Source organism: Neomonachus schauinslandi, chromosome 4 (genome assembly GCF_002201575.2).
Source record: "Neomonachus schauinslandi chromosome 4, ASM220157v2, whole genome shotgun sequence".
Classification (NCBI taxonomy): Eukaryota; Metazoa; Chordata; class Mammalia; order Carnivora; family Phocidae; genus Neomonachus; species Neomonachus schauinslandi.
Genome location: NC_058406.1, coordinates 85,682,302 through 85,702,470, shown reverse-complemented (window position 1 = coordinate 85,702,470; position 20,169 = coordinate 85,682,302).

The following is a 20,169-nucleotide window of genomic DNA, read 5'->3' as shown; positions in this document are numbered from 1 at the left end:
TTAAGTAGATGGATTATAACACACATTTATACACATGCACATGCTCACTCATTATGTATACATTTGTGGCCAAACAAGTTTTTTTTTCTCCCCCCCCCCCCAGCACAATGTAACTTGATTGGTTAAAGACCAAAATAAATCTTAATTTATGATTTATCATTCTGCAATTGGTTATTGCAGTGGATGCTTTGATAGATTTCCTAAACTCCTTCCTTAAGATCATCCCCTAATAACTGGCAATAACAGCAACTGACCACACGCAGCTCAATCCCTCGAGAAGAACTGTGCTCAGCTATAAGGAACTGCTTTGCCAAAGGTGGCTAGGGGCAGCCCAAGGCCAATGAGTGCCTAATGAAAGGATACAAAGGCCCTACCTCAAGCTGGGACAACTTCAAAGGCCCATCTCATCTCCAGAGTTCCTAAGAGGATTGGCTCAGGTCTGAGATGCAACTGCATTCCAGGTTAGCTTGTATCCCTCTGCCCAGTCCCCTGTCATCACTTGTTTATATGTGTGTATCCTACTAGAGGACCCCAGTAAGCCTTCCCCTTAATAGGGAACTTAAACTGATACAGAGAAAACTCAAGTCCTGCAGTTTACAAAAATATAAGATAAAGGAATTTTCCTCCTTGAGTTTTGAAAAGAATAATCTGAAAAAGCTCAAAAATACAACCAAGAATACTTTCATCAGGTTTATGAAAACTTATCATTTTCAATACAATAAGTATTGTGAGATGGAAGTGACATTGTCCTCACAATATCCAAGATGGAGAATTACTTCAGACCTTTCTAGGTGGAGTTGGCTGGGATTGCATGTATTTGAAAGTGCCAAATCTAGGGAGAAGTTTAATCTTTAAGCCATTTATAGCCAGGACTGTATATAATTCTTAGGTGAAACAGAAGATACATATTTTATATTTTTTTATTATAAAAATAGAAATTCACAACCAGGAGGCATGTCCGTTATGTATAGATGTATTGTTATTGAGAACAGCAAGTCGCATATATATAGTACAGTTTTTATAAATGCAAACGACACCAAAATACTTTAGATGCTTGTGTATTTATTTGTATATATTTGAGGGTGAAGAAGTTTATGTAACAGGCATTAACTATCATAAGGTGAAACTAGTAGAAGGGAGAGTTAGCAGGAATGCGAATACAGTCCTTTAAATGGTTTAAAAGAACCACTATTCTATATTACTCTAGTGTTTTTTTCCTGGTTGAGCTTAAGAGGTATAAGGTTTGTAATTTTGGAAGAGGCATTTAAGATTTAAAGTGAAACAGAACAATGCCTTTAATCTAAAAAAGAGACTACAGAAAACTATTCAAAATAAAAATTTTGTTCATTGTAATGTGATACCAGCTAATGTTTATATTACTGAAAGGATGCCTCTAAGATTGCAGTGGAATTGACTGTAAACAAAAGCAGTAGTTTCAAAGAACTGTGGTCAGCATAAACAAAATCGGGTTATAACTGATGATAGAATTTTAAAATTTTTCTTTCCTAAGGTGGTGCCTATATCACCGATGACTATTAAGCTAGTTATTTTTCTTATTTCTCTCTTCAAAACCATTTTTAAAAAAGTAGCATAGATAGAGCATGTTATGTTTAAAAGCCCTCGAAACTCCCCATAACTTTCAGGGTAAAACCCAGACTCATTAAAATGGAATGTAGGTCTCATATATCCTTTCCGCTTCCTCTTTAACTTCATCCTCCCCTCCTCCCACTCACATGCTTTACTTCAGCCCTCAGATTGTGAGAGGACTTCAAGGGTATCTGCCTCTATGTCTTTGTACATTTTGCTTCCTTATGCTAGGAAGTTCTCTCCACCAAGTTCCACTTTCCCAGATCAGTTTTATTCCTCCTTTACTAGTAAAGCAAGATGTCTTCTCTAGGTGGTATTTTCGTGCCTCCAAACGTTAGCCTGGATTAGGTGCCTTCCCAGCACATCCCCACATATCTCAGGGTTTTTCTTTTCCATGGCATTCATCCCAGTGAATTCCTTTTTTTAGCTTTATTGAAGTTTAATTGATATACAATAAACTGCATATTTTAAATTGTATAATTTAATGAGCTTTGACATATGTATAGAGCCATGAAACCATCACCACAAATCAAGATAATGAACTTTTTCTGTCACCCACAAAAATTTCTTCATGTCCCTTTGTATTTCCTCCTATCCCTCTCCACCCTCCCTGTGCATCCCCAGGGTACTACTGATCTGCTCTCTATCATGATAGATTAGTTTGGATTGTCTAGAATTTTATATAAATGGAACCATACAATGTCCTCTTTTATCCTGGCTTTTTTCACTCAGCATGATTATTTTGGGATTCATCAATGTTGTTGCATGTATCAATAGTTTATTTGTTTTTATTTCTGAGTAGTATTTCACTGTATGGTTATACCAAGATTTTTTATCCATTCACCTGATAGACATTTGTGTGGTTTCCAGTTTGGGGCTATTACCAAAAAAGGTGTTATGCATATTTTTGTATGTCTTTCTGTGGACATATACTTTTATTTTTCCTGTGTAAATACCTAGGAGTGTGTATTACTTTCTAGGGCTGCTATAATAAAATACCACATATTGGGGGGTTTAAAATAATAGGAATTGATTCTCCCACAGTTCTGGAGGCTAGAAGTCCAAAATCAAGGTGTTAGCAGAGGTTGTAGGGAAGAATTCTTCTTTGCCTCCTCTTGATTCTGGATTTCCTGGCATTCTTTGGCATTTTTGGTATTCCTTGATTTGCAGATGGATCTCTCCATCTACGTATAGTTTTGACTTCTGTGTGTTTCTGTCTCTGTGTCTGGGTTTCCCTCTTTTTATGAGAACACCAGTCCTATTAGATTTAGGGCCTGATTTAATCAAGTGTGGTCTTAACTAGAGTATATCTGCAAAGACCCTATTTCCAAGTAAGGACATATTTATAGGTTCTGAGTGGATGTGAGTTTTTAAAGTTTTTTTTAAAATTTAAATTCAATTAATTAACATATAATATATTAATTGTTTCAGAGGTTGAGGTCAGTGATTCATCAGTCTTAGGTAATACCCAGTGCTCATTACATCACGTGTGGATGTGAATTTTGAGGGGATACCATTCCACCCAGTACAGAGCCTAACATTTCTTTGGACAAAATTAATCTTTCCTGTGTAGATATGTTTTGAAAAACTATTCTCCTAGGAAGGGCTTGCCTTTTCACTTTTGCATCAATGTCTTTTGAAGGGCAAAGTTTTCAACTGTGATAGTTTGTCCTTTTGTATTGTGTTTAAGAAACATATCAAGATAAAAAAAAAAAAAAACATATCAAGATCATTGAGATTTTTCTCTAATGATTTCTTCCAGAAGTTTTCCAGATTTGAGTCTATGAACTGTTTCAAGTTAATTTTTGTATCTATTGTGAGGTAATAATAAAGGCTTGTTTTTGTTTATTTTGTAATAGTTATACAATTGTTTAGGACCATTTGTTAAAAATATTATTTTTTTCCCTGTTGAATTGTCTTGGTATTAAAAAAATAAATTAAATGTATTTATAGGTCTAATTCTAGACTCGATTCTGTTCTGTCATTGATCTATTTTTTAAATCTTTATGCCAAAACCACACTACCTTGATTATCCTAAGTTTATAAGGAGTCTTAAAATTAGATAATAAATCTTCTAATTTTATTTTTTATAAAAGTTGTTTTTATTAGTTCTGGATCCCTTGAAATTCTATATAAATATCAGAATTTATTTGTCAATTCCTACAAAAATGCTGGCTGGGGCTTTGATTGAGATTTCATTAAATCTATAGAATAATTAGGGGAGAACTGTATCTTAACAACATTGAGTCTTCCAAGATACACATTTATTTGTTTTTTCTTCTTTTTAATATTTTATTTATTTATTTGCCAGAAAGAGAGAGAAAGAGAACACAAGCAGTGGGAGTAGCAAGCAGAGGGAGAAGCAGGTTCCCCACTGAGTAAGGAGCCCAATGTGGGACTTGATCCCAGGAATCTGGGATCATGACCTGAACCAAAGGCAGACACATAACAGACTGAGACACTCAGGTGCCCCTATTTGGGTTTTTAATTTCTCAGCAATGGTTTTTAGTTTTCAGTATAGAGATATTGTATACATATTTATCAGGTTTATCCCTATTTCATATTTTTGATGCTACAGTTGACCCTTGAATAACATAAGTTTGAACTGTATGGGTCCACCTATACATGGATTTTTTTTCATAAACACAATGCAGTACTGTAAATGTAGTTACTCTTCCTTATGACTTTCTCAATAACATTTTTTCTCTAGCTTACCTTATTTTAAGAATTCAGTATATGATATATATAACATACAAAATATGTTAATTGGTGGTTTATGGTATCAATAAAGCTTCCAGTCAACAGTAGGCTATTAGTAGTTAAGTTTTGAGGGATTCAAAAGTTACATGTAGATTTTCAACTACACAAGGGGTTGGTGCCCCTAACCCCTATGTTGTTCAAGGGTCAACTGTATTTTATATAGTATTATTTTTAATCTCTATTTTGAATGGGTTTTTGCTAGTATAAAGAAAAAGTAATTGATTAATGTATACTGATATAGTATCATTCAACATAAACTCATTTTTTAGGTTTAGTAGATGTTTTTATAGCTCCCACAGGATTTTCTACGTAGATGACACTGTTGTCTATAAATAGAGTTTTTCTTCCTCTTCTACAATTCCAATGCATATTTTCCCCCACTTTGCCCTTTCTCTTGCCTTACTGCACTAGCTAACACCTCTAGTGTGATGTCAAATGGAAGTATGAGAAGAGACATCCTTCCTTTGTTAGTGCTCTTAGGAAAAAAAAAAAAAAGTATTTTACCATTAAATGTGATGTTAGCTGTTGAGTTTTCATAGATGCCCTTAATCAGGCTCCTCCACAGGTTTAGGGAACTCTTTCTCTGTGCATCTTTCCTCTTTGGTACCCTTCCTCATGACATCTAACTGCATTAGCTTCCCCAGATTACCATTTTGTTCTTTTCCCATCATGGAGGTTCATAGTGCCTGCCTATGTCCCTCCTTGTGTTCCAGCCTGGAAACTCTAAAGTCTCTAAATTCACTACCTTTGTTTCACCTCCCTCAGGGATCATTTTCTTGTGCTGTCTTATATCCAAATGAAATCTATTATTTTGTATATTTTGTCTGGTGTTTCAATTGTTTTAAGCAGAAGGGTAAATTCTGTATTTGTTACTTAATCTAGATATGAGTTCTAATATCTTCTCAGTTATAAATAAAATTCTCTTTTATTAAATTATATGATCCTTAAGGATAGGTACTATGACTTTTATGTTTTTATTTTTAGCATCTGGCACAATTCACTGCATACAATAAGGATCACTTATGCTTGCTAAATGAATGAATACATGATTATTGAACAAATGCATTGCACAGGTCTTTTATTATTGTTAATACAGTGATGATGCTGAGAATATACCTATGACTAGGTAGCCAGTCTCTAAGTACTCTAACATTTTTTTTTTTAATTATGGTTGTTAATTCCAACTACCACTAGAGTATATCAAGTCTGGCCAGCACAGGTATTTTAGGGTTCTTAGATATTTCTGTATTAGTGTATCTATCCCGGTAGTGTTACCTAGTAATGTGAACCAAGGCATATAACAGTCCCAACTGGGGAATCTTTATTGTGTTGCCAACTTTTATATTCATGGGAGATTTCACACAGAATAACATAAGCCAATCAGAAGAAGGCACATTTACCAATAAATAACTCCTGAAAGCAGGATTATAAGAAGTACATATAATAGTAGCCCTAAGGTTCCTAAAACACAAGTGTTCAAGAAAAATTAGTGTTTTTCTAGATATATATATCTATATAGATATATAGATATTCAGTGTAATGTGCTTTTTTTGAACTAATTATCAGGATACTTATAAAAAGTGGTAAATAAAATAACAGATGTTATTTTATAACATCTGAGGAGAGGAAACCCTCATACACTATGGGTAAGAATCTAAGTAGGTGCAGCCACTACAGAAAATAGTATGGAGATTCCTCAAAAAATTAAAAATAGAACTACCATACAATCCAGCAATGCCATTTCTGGATAATTTGCATGAAGGAAAAAATACCCACACCAATCCAAAGGGATCTATTCACCCCTAAGTTCACTGCAGCATTATTTACAAAAACCAAGGCATGGAAGCAAACAAAGTGTCCACCAGTAAATGAATAGATAAAGAAAATATAGCCAATATACACAATGGAATATTCCTCAGCCATAAAAAAGAATATAATCTTACCATTTGCAACAACAGAGATGGACTTAGATGGTATTATGCTAAGTGAAATAAGTCAGAAAGGAAAAAAAAAACACAATTTCACTTATATGTCAATCTTCAAAACAAAACAAATAAGACAAGATAGAAATTGACTCATAGATATAGGAAACAAACTGTTGGTTACCAGAGGGAGGTAGGATGAGGTGGGGCAAAATAGGTAAACGGAATTAAGAGGTACAAACTTCAGTTATAAGATAAACAAGTCATGGGGATATAATGTACAGCATAGGAAATACAGTTAATAATATTATAATAACTTGGTATAGTGATAGATGGTAACTAGATTTATCATGGGGCACATTTCATAGTATATAAAAACATAGAATTGTAATGAATATACCTGAAACTAATAAGATATTGTATGTCAACCATACTTCAATAAAAAAATATAATAATAACAGAGATTGAGGAACAATCAGTATAGTTTTACTATTGTGAGTGTGTGTGTTTTTTTAGAGAGTGCACATGCACACGCACACACACACATGCACAAACGAGTGGGGTGGGGGAGAGGCAGAGACAGAGGGAGAGAGCGAATCTTAAGTAGGCTCCACACCCAGCTCAGAGCCCAATGTGGAGCTTGAGCTTACGATCCTGAGATCATGACCTGAGCTGAAATCAGGAGTCAGATGCTCACCCGACTGAATCACCCAGGTGTCCCTGTCATTGTGTTTTTTTACAACTCCTAACATGTGAGGAAGGATCAATGAGTCATAAATATTTGTAATTATTTATAAATTAGCATACTTATATTAGAATAAAAATTTGAACAGAAAAATAATTTTCAACAGCTTTAACTTTAAAATATTAATATATAAAAACTTAGTTCTAAATTTCTTAAAAATATTTTAAAATATTTTCTTAATGTTTTTTAAAACAACATCAACAATAAAGTATTGTTCAGGGGTTAGGAGGCTAAACACACTACTGATATTTAGTAAGATTATCTCAGCCATTTTTGAAAACTAAAATCAATTTTGAAAAAAAATTACTATCATTTTCAATAATAATAGAAATGCTTCAGAAAAAAATATGAGAATTTTATTTTGTTTGCTATATATTTCAGATGTGCTTACAAACTATTTTGTATAAAGAATTTGGCACTTGGTTATCAGAAATTTAAAAATTCGATTTAATATTTTTATTTTTATTTATTTATTTTTCCTTTCAGTGGATCCTTTATTAAATCATACAATTGTATTTCAACTAATATAAATCATAGAGGCCACCTAATACAAGGGATAATGCTGATCACATTAAAATCAATCAATTTAAAATACATTGTACACATGTCAAGACTGCATAACTTATTTTGTGAACTGCACATATGTTTCTGCAAAGAAAGCAATACTGACAATATGTGCAATCTGTAAACTATCCTTTAATCTTGCATTGTATTATACTATCTTCTCCCCATTTAATATTTTTAGCTCCAAGCTTCACAGTAAATAAGTTTAAGATAAACATATCTTTACTTAAGATAAACCTTATATTTAAGATAAAAACACTTTGTTCTCAAAGTTTCATCCTGTTTCACTCTCTGTAATTTTTTTTTTCCTTTAAAATATAGAGACCACCATTCTACTTTCTGTTTCAAGGAGTTTGCCTATTTTATATACGTCAAATATAGGAAGGAGGAAATTGAGAATTGTTGCTTAATGAGTATAAAATTTCAGTTGTGCAGGCGCCTGGGTGGCTCAGTTGGTTAAGCGACTGCCTTCGGCTCAGGTCATGATCCTGGAGTCCCAGGATCGAGTCCCGCATCGGGCTCCCTGCTCGGCGGGGGGTCTGCTTCTCCCTCTGACCCTCTTCCCTCTCATGCTCTCTCTCTCTATCTCATTCTCTCTCTCAAATAAATAAATAAAATTAAAAAAAAATTTTCAGTTGTGCAAAATGAACAAGTTCTAGAGATCTGTTGTACAACATTGCACCTATAGTTAATAACAATATATTGTTCACTTAAAAATTTGTTGAAAGGATAAATCTTGTATTGTCATCACAATAAAAATAATTAATTAGTTAATTAATTAATTAAAATAGGATTATGTTTAATATCCAAAATGTATTGATACACCCGGTAGATGTTTACATATTGGAATGTTCAATACATTACTACCAGCTGAATGATGAAGTATACTTCTCTACAATTGTATTTGTTAAATTAAAATTCCATGGAAAAGACTCTTCCAGATTGCTTTCAGTGACTGGAATTTATCACAATAAAAATGTAGCTTTGGTTCCCAGTGTGTACTGAGTTGAATAGTGTCTCCCCCCAAATTCATATCCACTTGGAATCCAGAATGTGACCTTATTTAAAAATAGGGTCTTTGTTGATGTTATCAGATTAAAATGAGATCATACTGGATTAATTGGATTAATTAATGACTGGATTAATATAATGGTTGGTGTCTTTATATAGAAGAAGAAAATTTGGACACTAATATATAGAGAGAGGAAGATGCCATGTGAAGGCAGAGACAGAGATTAGAGTGGTAAGTCTACAAGCCAAGGAATGGCAAGAAACACCAAGAAACACCAGCAAACATGAGAAGCAAGGAGAGAGAAATGGAAAAAATTCTCCCTCAAAGCCTCCAGAGGAAATGTGGATTTGCTAACACGTAATTTCAGATTTCTTGCATCATAAGTGTGAGAGAATAAATTCCTGATGTTTTCTGCCATCTAGTTGGTGGTACTTTGTTGTGATAAGCCTAGGAAACTAATCCTGAATGTTACAGTTTCAAGTTGTTAGCTTTATTTTCTGCCTTTGGGTTTTTTCTATTAAATAATCCCCACCCTCTCACCCACAAAGTTCATGGATTAAGTTAATAGAATTGAGTTTCTGTTGATTGGCTAAAAGACTTTTAATCAACAAAATTTGATGTTCAAACTAGAAAAATCCATTTGCAGCTACTTTTGACAGAATGGAACTGTGGCCCTGACTTAAATAAATACCTCATTAGTGCATAAACATTAATCCAGAAATGCTGAACACCCTGTCTATATGTACCAGCCAGGGTCTATTCAGGAAATAAACAGACAAAAGCATCATTCAGAGTTTTTAAAATAGAGGGAATTCAATGCAGGCAGGGTATTGGTTACATAACTAATGGAAGAGGCTGAGAAGTCAACCACGGAAGAGTGAGGGAACCTAAAGATCAGGAGCCCAGGAAGTTGCTTTCACTCATAGTCTGGGGGACAAAAGGAGAAGGGAGAATTATAGCTATTCAGGACTGGGTCCCCAGACAGGAGCTCGCATCTTAGTAGGTCTTTCCTGGATGCAGAAGATAAGCAGCTCCTATTAGAGACCAGTGAAAAAGCCATAAGTAAGAGAATTCTTAATCTCAGGAAACAAACTGAGGGTTGCCAGAGTGGTGGGGGGGGTGGGAGGGATGGGGTGCCTGGGTGATAGGCCTTTATTGGCCTAATCCAGCTAGAAGTCCAGTGACAGAGGAGCCTGGGAAATGGAACCTGTAAGAGTCAGTCACCTGCTTTATAGAGCTGAGCAGGGCACCTAAAAGAAATGGAGATAAGGACAAGTTGATATTTTATATCCATTAATTTCTATTTATCTCTTCCACTATCACCTACATCAGATCCTAATTATTGTTCATCCTGTATGTTATAAACTACTTTTTTCCCCTTGCGAATAATTTATTTATTTTTTCTTTTCTTTTTTAATTTATTTTTTATTATTATGTTTAATCAGCCAACATATAGTACATCGTTAGTTTTTGATGTAGTGGTAACGATTCATTAGTTGCGTATAACATCCAGTGCTCATCACAACACATGCTCTCCTTAATACCCATCACCCAGTCACCCCATCCCCCTACCACCTTCCTTTCTGTAACCCTCAGTTTGTTTCCTGGAGACCAGAGTCTCTCATGGTTTGTCTCCTTCTCTGATTTCTTCCCATTCAGTTTTCCCTCCCTTCCCCTATGGTCCTCCGTGCTATTCCTTATGTTCCACCTATGAGTGAAACCATATGATAACTGTCATTCTCTGCTTGACTTATTTCACTTGGAATAATCCCCTCCAGTTCCATCCATGTTGATGCAAATGGTGGGTAGTCATCCTTTCTGATGGCTGAGTAATATTCCATTGTATATGTGAACCACATCTTCTTTATCCATTCCTCTGTTGAAGGACATTTCAGCTCCTTCTGCAGTGTGGCTATTGTGGACACTGCTGTAAACTTCTGACAGTTTTTTCTGACTTTATTTGGAGCCTTCTCTTATCTACTGTGGACACAGTAAGGCCATTTGCTTAACTCAGTGAAAGGAGTAAGTTTCCTCATTTGCCAGAGGATTAAAGCTAAACTTACTAAACTGATATTTTAGGTCCCCATATCAAGTTCAAAATAATCTTTTAAATTACCTCTCATTATTTGACTATTTAATTTATGTGTTATTGCCAGGTATTATTACAATGGTATTATTGGATATTTAAAAAAAATTGAAAACATGCAAAATTGATGAATAATTATGATTAGTTTTAAAATTGCATAATAGACTGTAAGTTCTTTAGGACACTGAAATCAATGAGGACTGAAGCAATCTGTGATATCTGAATCTCAGTTTAAATAACTGTATGTGTTTTATTCAATGTTGTATCCCGGAAATCAGATTAGTATATGTAAATAGTTAATACTCAATAAATACTGAATGAATGAGATAATGAATAACAAGCCAGTTATCTAAGGTTTAGAGTCTTTGATAAAATAAATTGATAAAATAAAAAATAATAAAAATTATTAATAATAATTAAAATAATAAAATAAATAATAAATAAAAATAAATAAATTTATAATTTTTGCAAGTAAATAACTGTCAGAACACATGGAAATATCTAAGAGTTTTTTCATTCAAGGGTACAATACTGCATTCTTCTAGTTTATTACACAGTCAATAAACACTGGTTTCCTAAATTACATAAAGATAATAATGAGAATTTAAAATATATAAAACAACTTAAAGAGATAGTTATAAAGAGTTAAATGTATACATATAAAGAAGTTGAAACAAAGGGAAAGTGTCTTTTTTATTGTAGACCAGATGCTCAATAAACCTTTTTTGAATGTTTGAATTGTCAATCATCAATTAACAAACCAAAAAGCTTATCTATTTTATAATAGTTATATATTCATCTTTCCTTTTTACTGGATTTCTTTTGGTATCAATTGTTCAAGTTTAGTTATTTTCAGTGTTCTAAAGAACTATCTATAGCTATATCCTTATCTGTATCTATCTTAAATGGGAATGAGGCATTAAATTGTTCTTGTTTCTATTTGGGCTGATATTTAAAGGTAGTAATAATGTGCTTTGTTCACATGTTGTATTATCACCTTTGAAACAGATTCCCCTTTCCCTGTGGTTATGTAGAAAGATATCTGTACTTTTCTGAAAGGAGTATATCAGAATACTTGGGCATGTCAAGAGCCCAGAGTTTACACTCTGGTGCTGTATGGATTTAGGAAGTATCCTTCTGACAAGAGTATTTGCAGCTGAAAGCCAAAGAAACTTTTAATTATAAAGGAAGTGAAACCATACTCTTTCTCCTTGAGATTGAGGATTATTATAACATCTCAGATTTCAGAGTGTTGCACATTGAAGTTTTCTATAAGGGAAGGTCAGTCCCATGTGGAAAAGACAATCTTCATTATGAAAGAGACTAGACTGGTGACTTGCACTTGACATTGTCTTAGGGAGGGTGGTATTTGAGCACACTGTATAGTTGATGTTTACACTCAGACCTATGATTGTGGACATGCTTGAGAAAATGGAAGGCAAGCAAGTTGAAAAATACGTTCTTTAAAAGATGTCATAATTAGTCACCTGATCTTTGACAAAGGAGTAAAGGCAATACAATAGAGTAAAGATAGTCTCTTGCACAAAAGGTACTAGAACAACTGGACATCCACATGCAAAAAAATGAATCTAGACAAACCTTACACACACAAAAATTAACTCAAAATAGATCATAGACCTAAATATAAAATGCAAAACTATAAAAGTCCTGGAAGATAACCTGGAAGAAAACCTAGATGACCTGAGATATGGCAATGACTTTTTAGATAAAACATCAAAGTTATGATCCATTAAAGAATTAGTAAGCTGGACTTCATTAAAATTAAAAATTTCTGCTCTGTGAAAGACAATGTCAAAAGTATGAGAAGACAAGACATATGTTAGGATAAAATATTTGCAAAAGACACATCTGATAAAAGAAAAAATATGTTATCCAAAATATACATAGAACTCTTAAAAGGCAACAACAAGATGTCCATTGACAGATGAATGGATAAAGAAGATGTGGTATATATATATATATATATATATATATATATACACAATGGAATATTATGCAGCCATCAAAAGGAATGAAATCTTGCCATTTGCAACGACGTGGATGGAACTGGAGGGTATTATGCTGAGCGAAATAAGTCAATCAGAGAAAGACATGTATCATATGATCTCACTGATATGGGGAATTCTTAATCTCAGGAAACGAACTGAGGGTTGCCGGAATGGTGGGGGGGTGGGAGGGATGAGGTGCCTGGGTGATAGACACTGGGGAGGTATGTGCTATGGTGAGAGCTGTGAATTGTGCAAGACTGTTGAATCACAGACCTGTACCTCTGAAACAAATAATACATTATATGTTAAAAAAAAAATAAGAAGATAGTAGGAAGGGAAAATTGAAGGGGGGTGGGAATCGGAGGGGGAGATGAACCACGAGAGACTATGGACTCTGAGAAACAAACTGAGGGTTCTGGGTGGGGGATGGGTTAGCCTGGTGATGGGTATTAGAGAGGGCACATACTGAATGGAGCACTGGGTGTTGTGTGCAAACAATGAATCATGGAACACTACATCAAAAACTAATGATGTAATGTATGGTGATTAACATAACATAATTAAAAAAAAGACAACAATAAGAAAACAAGCAACCCCATTAAAAAATGGGGCAAAATCTTAACATACACCCTGCCACAGAAGATATACAAATGGCAAATAAGCATATGAAAAGATATTCTATATCATATGTTATAAATGAAATGAAAATTAAAACAATGGGATACCACCACACACCTGTTAGAAGGGCCACAATTCAGAACACTGACGGCATCAAATGCTGGTGAGGATGTGGAGCAACAGGAACACTCATTCATTGCTGGTGGGAATGCAAATGGCACAGCACTTTGGAAGACAGTTTGGTGGTTTCTTATGAAACTAAAACACACTCTTACCATATGATCCAGCAATCATACTCCTTGGTATTTACCCAAAGGAGTTGACCATTTATGTCCACATAAAAATCTGCACACAGATGTGTATAGCAGCTTTATTCATAGTTAGTAGAACTTGGAAGGAAGCAAGATGTTTTTCACTAGGTGAATGAATAAATTGTGGTTCATCCAGAAAATGGAATATTATTCAGCACTAAAAAGAACTGAGCTATGAAACCATGAAAAGACCAAAAAGCCAATTTGAAAAAGCCACATCTTGTATGATTCCCACTATATGTCATTCTAGTAAAAGCAAAACAATGGAGACAGTAAAACGATCAGTGGTTGCCAGTGGTTAGGGGTGAGGGAGAATGGGCAGAGCACAGAGGATTCTTAGGGCAGTAAAAATACTCTTTATAATGTCATAATGGTGGATACATGACATTATACATTTATCCTAATCCATAGAATGTGTAACACCAGGAGTGAAACCTAAGGTAAATATGGACTTTGGGGGATAATGGTATGTCCATGTAGGTTTATCAAATGTAACAAATGTACTGTTCTGATGCCAGATGTTGATGATGGGAGAGGCTATGCATGTTGAGGGTAGGGGTAGGGGAGATATGGTAAACCTCTGTACTTTCCCCTTAATTTTACTTCAAACCTTAAACTGCTCTAAAAAAAGTTCTAAAAGAATAATAATTAAAAAGATATAACTGTTATAGGTAAGGCTCAAGGTAATTCTTTTTGCTGTGGAATCTCTTTAATGAACCTAACACTGGGAGGAATCCTTTCCCAAAGAAGGAGCAGCTGCATTGAAAAAGGCCTTACCTCAGAGCCAGACTGACTTCTGGGCATCTTACATTTCTGCCTACCTTGGAGCTTCAGCTCTGTGGCAATTTCTATTGCTTATGGCCTTGCACTGGATAGCTGAACTGCTCTGAACTTTAGCCAGGAGAGCAATTTGGTACTGGAGAACTTTTAACCACAAAGAGAGGCTGTGAAAAGGCCAACCCTTGCATAAATCTGGCTTAGTAAGGTACACTTGAGTTCTCAGTCTCTGACCACATTAGCCAGGCAAGCAGGAAAGGAGCAAGAATTCAACAAGCCAGGGCAAGCAAGTCCTTAGGAATAGTTTGGGATATTGGGTAAAGGCTGGCTTTCCCGCTATGAGAGGCAAGTGAGGATCCAGAGTTGTGAAAATTATTTTAATTATGACATCATTTTGTACTCAAAACAAGAAAAGTAGTATCCATTTTTCAACTATGTGTATTGAATTTCTGAATTTGTTTTTCAGTTTAAACCCATACCCTTTGCAGTACGTGCCCTCCTTAATACCCATCACCAGGCTGACCCATCTGTACTGCACGTACGGCATGGAGCACTGGGTGTTATACGCAAACAGTGAATCATGGAACACTACATCCAAAACTAATGATGTAATGTATGGTGATTAACATAACATAATTAAAAATAATAATAATAATAATTTAAAAAATTAAAAAAAATAAAAAAATAAACCCATACCCTTTAATTTTAAATATAAGTTTCTTCCAATAAATACACTGGTCCTTATTTGATAACTTGTCATTGAAATTGTTTCTTTTTACAGTCAATGTATATGTCGGTAAATATTTTAATTTCATTTAAACAGAAAAAAATTGAGCATATAGATATATCTGGGGTGGATCCTTTTTATGCTACACACATTTATCTTCATCATCATCATCATTACCATCATCATCATCATTTTCTGGGCTTTTGAAAAGCTGAACTCAGATAAGCAAGCCAGAAATTCAAACTATTATGGAAAAACAAACAACAACTCTTAGGCATCAAGAGCTTTGGCATCTTGTCCTAGCTCTGCCACCAACTAGCTGGGTGGGGCCTTGAATAAATCACCTAGATTCATAGGACTTTTGATTTGTCCTTTTTAAAATAAAGGAATTATACCAGATGATTTCCAAGACTCTTGCAGTTCTAAAAGGTCTAAATTTTTTTGATGTGCATTTGTTCAAGTATTTTATTCACATAGCAATATCCCATTTTACAAAATGCTGCCCAAGCAGGATATGCCACATCTATTGGGAATTAAATCAATCAGGTAGTAAAAACAACTATTTCATTTAGAATAGGGAAATGCCAAAAACAATTGCACAATCTTAATGTATTAAGATAGAGATTTCAAAATTTTTGACAACTTAATAATTTTAAAATATCCTGATTTTACTATTTTTTTCCCTTATGAAAAAGAAAAGGCTGTTCAGCACAATTAAAAATGAGTGCTTTCGGGGCGCCTGGGTGACTCAGTTGGTTAAGCGACTGCCTTCGGCTCAGGTCATGATCCTGGAGTCCCGGGATCGAGTCCCGCATCGGGCTCCCTGCTCGGCAGGGAGTCTGCTTCTCCCTCTGACCCTCCTCCCTCTCATGCTCTCTGTCTCTCATTCTCTCTCTCTCAAATAAATAAATAAAATCTTAAAAAAAAAAAATGAGTGCTTTGGGCACCTGTGTGGCTCAGTCAGTTAAGCATCTGAATCGATTTTGGCTCAGGTCACGATCTCAGGGATGTGAGATGGAGCCCCACCTACGTTGCATAGGACTTCATACTTGATGGGGTGTCTGCTTTGGATTCTCTCTCTGTCTCTCTCTCCCTCTGCCCCTCCCCCCTCAAATAAATCTTTAAGAATAAATGAATAAATAAATAAGTACAAGTATGAAGTCCATTGCTTTGAAAATACTAATTTATTGTCAACAGTGGTGTCTTATTTTTTTTTTTAATCAGCTGTCCATTTATGTGCTTATTGAACAACTATTCTGTGCCAGACACTGGGCATTAGGCTGGAAACACCCCAATTTCATGCACTTATAGAGTTCATATTCTACTGGAGAAATCTAGGAGACTAACAACAGTCAGTCACAGTACTTGAGAATAACAGTAAGAATAACAGTAATCTCAGAATTAATACTAATAATTACCATTTTTGAATGTATATCCAATGTCAAACACTGTCCCATACATTTTAATCTTATTTAATCTCACATCAAATGTTGGAAACAGATATTTACAAATGAGACAATGAAGTGAACAAAAAATGTGAAAAGTAGTAAGTGGTGGACTCCAGATTTGAATCCTGGTCTTAGTAAAAATCCCAGGCCTTTTAACTATTTTACACTGCCTTTCAAGACTACCTAAACAATTTGAGGTGAGAAACAAACCCTTTCGTAAAAAAAGAAAAGCATTGTGTTTTATTTCTAGAAATATAATCTGGAATTATAATTATAGATTATATAATCTAGAACTCATTTCTAGAATATAAATATCTAGCTAGGATCCTTACTAGGTTAATAACAAAGATTCTGGGGTCAGTCACTTTGAGGTAAACTCTAGATCTGCCAATAACTAGCTGTGTAAATCTGCATTGGGTCAATATTTGAACATATAATATTTAAACTTTATAAATTCAATATTTAACCATTCTTTGTCTCAGTTTTATTATCTATAAATGCTTGTATGACTATTAAATGAGCTAATAAGTGTAAAGTGCTTAGTACAGTGCCTAGTTGTATAATAAATAAATATTAGCTATTTTCACTGCTATTAATCTGTATTCTGTGGACTGATCAGAACAGATCTGAAGTTTTAAGGGACTCTGTTAGCAATCCTTCTTCTACCTCTTCCAGCAAATTTCAGGTTCCCATACTCTTGTATATCCTCCACTGCTAGTAAAAATTGGTCACTTGTCTATAAATGTCTCTTTCTCCTTCATTTCCATGGCTTCTCTACACACCTTAATCTTCCGTTTTTATCCTTCTCCTGCTATATTCTTTAATCTCTATATTTTTACTTTTCTTCCATTTTGTTCATTTCAAACTTGTAAAATTGATTCATAATTTACATGACAATTTTTACAGAATTTTTTCCCGTATGTTGACCCCCCACTGCACAACGCCTGCTGTTCAATCAGTACTTTTTAAAAATGTTTTATTGATTTTTTTGACAGAGAGAGAGTGAAAAAGAGAGAAAGCATGAGAGCATGGAGGGTCAGAGGGAGAAGCAGACTCCCCACTGAGCAGGGAGCCCGATGCAGAGCTGGATCCTGGGACTCCAGGATCATGACCTGAGCCGAAGGCAAACGTTTAACTGACTGAGCCACCCAGGCACCTCGATACTTGTACTTATTCAAAATGACCTTAAAACATAGACTTAAACTTAAAAATGAAGGGAAATTTGGGGAATTAAAAGATTAGTAACTTTTAATGCAAACATTTTTTTCATATATATATGTATATATATATTTTAAAGTAGGCAAGTGCTAAAGCAGTGATTTCACAATAATGAAAATTCTATTTATTGTAGCACTTGTATCTTGGCTCTTTATTTATAATCGACTCTCCCCCAACCCTAAATGTAGTGCACAATAAAATGGATTTTCCAGACAGAACTTAGTTTTTTTACTGCTCAATATATATCAGAGAAACTTTCTCCTCTTTGCATTCATTGGTAATTATGCAGCATTCCTTCAAAATACATCTGCATCTGGGTTTCTATTTTTATGTTTCCCTTTAAGCTATTTGCAGATGAAGTCACTCTATGGTGTATGGTGCTTTATTTCTTTTCTTGTGCTACAGTCAGCATAAAAACTTTACATCTCATAAAAAAGGAAAAGTATGCAATAAATGGATCTAATGAGCTTCTGAAAAATAGAAGTTTGAATATTTTATAAAATTAAGAGCTTTCAAAGGAGTTTGAATATATTACAAAATCAGAGCTTCCATTTCATGTATAAAAGAGCAGAGTAATTTGTCCATAAGAGTCAAATCTAAGAAAATCTTCACCCCTTTTTCCAGTTTGTCTAAATGTCCTTTATTTGTGGCTCATTAACAAGCTTATGGGAGATTCATTGATTTGATGTCTACTATGTTCAGGATGTTGCATCGGAGGGGTGTGGACTCCTTTAGGTCCTATCCTTTAATCAGCCTATAGTCCACCTGCCATGACATGGGCTCATGATTGGGCCTTGTAGGCAACAAGTACTAACTTTGGATTTTATCCTGATTTTATAAGTAATTGTGTCACTTTGGACAAGGCCACCTATTCTCATTCATTTACTCAATACATATTTAATGATGATTTTCTATTTCCCTATCACTGTTTCAGGTTCTAGGAATAGAGTGATGAGCACTGTATATGAAGAATCTGCCTTTATGTTTCAGTAGGACTGCCTTATAGTCACTGGCTCTATCTTCCCCTTTCTAAATGTGTTAAACTATCTCTTAGGGCATGGTGAGGAGTGAACTGGATAAGAGACATGAGACTCTAAGAGTAGTTTAATGCATGATGAAACATAAATGTTCAAGAAACGTTAGTTTGCATCCCGCAAAATTCCATTCTGATGGAACACATAATATACTTAGGTAAAATAGGTTAAAGATCAATGAAAAGCTTCTATAATCATAGAATGTATGACTTTGTTGCAGCATCATAATATTTTGATACATGTAGGTATGTGAAAGATGATGCCAACTGTAGTTGAAAACATTAATATTTTAACTTTGATAATTGTTTTGAACATTGGCAATGCCAAAAATAGCTTAAATTCTTTGGGTGTATAACATAATATTAAGATTCCATCTTAGAAGCTTCAGGGTGGTTTCCTCCAGTAGTAATCCAAATGGTATTCGATTCTTCTGCAGGGGAGATTTTTCTATTCTCATCTATTTGTTTGCTTATTTTATTTTTTATGTCAGTATCAATTCATAGATATTTATTTTATATTTTGGGTTATAATCCAAAACTTTAATTTATTTTGTTGTTCAAATTGTTCCAGCTTTGGCCATTTGGCTACTGTGACATGCCTCATCATTGTTTTGTTGTTGTTTTGCTATTTTTCTAAAACATTCCTTTTTTTAAAAGATTTATTTATTTATTTGAGAGAGACCGAGAGAGCATGTGCATGCGTGGGGGGAGGGGCAGAGGAAGAGGGAGAGAGAAAGTCTCAAGCAGACTCTCTGCTGAGTGCAGAGCCCCATGCAGAGCTCAATTCCACCACCGAAAATCTCCACCTGAGGCAAAATCCAGAGTTGGATGCTTAACCAACTGAGCCACTCAGGTGCCCCCTGTTGTTTTAGTTTTTACACTGCTGAATACTCCACGCTCACTCCATGCCCTCAGTCCTAGAATTAGCCATTTTCTTCAAGAAGTCCTGATTTCTTTTATTGGAGAATGATATTAGAAACTAAGGCCTGGGGACTAGGCCTGATCCATGGGAGGAGTGAGGTTGGCTATGGAGCATAAAATGCACCTTAGAATGATCTCCTCTTGGGGCAAAAGTACATATTTTGTGCCAGGCACTGTTCTGGATGAAGCAGTGAAGGAACAAAATCTCATTTCTCATAAATCTTACATTCTAATAAAGGGAGACAGAAAATAAAGAAATTAAGCATAATACAGTTCACTTGGAGAAAAGCACTAAAGAAAAAATAAAGTACTACATGAGGATAGAGAGTAACAGTGTAGGAAAGGATGTTTTGAATTGGATGATAAGAAAATAATTAGTCTTAAAAGCTAAAGGAAACCAGGTATTCAAAAATTAGGAGAAAGTGTGTTCT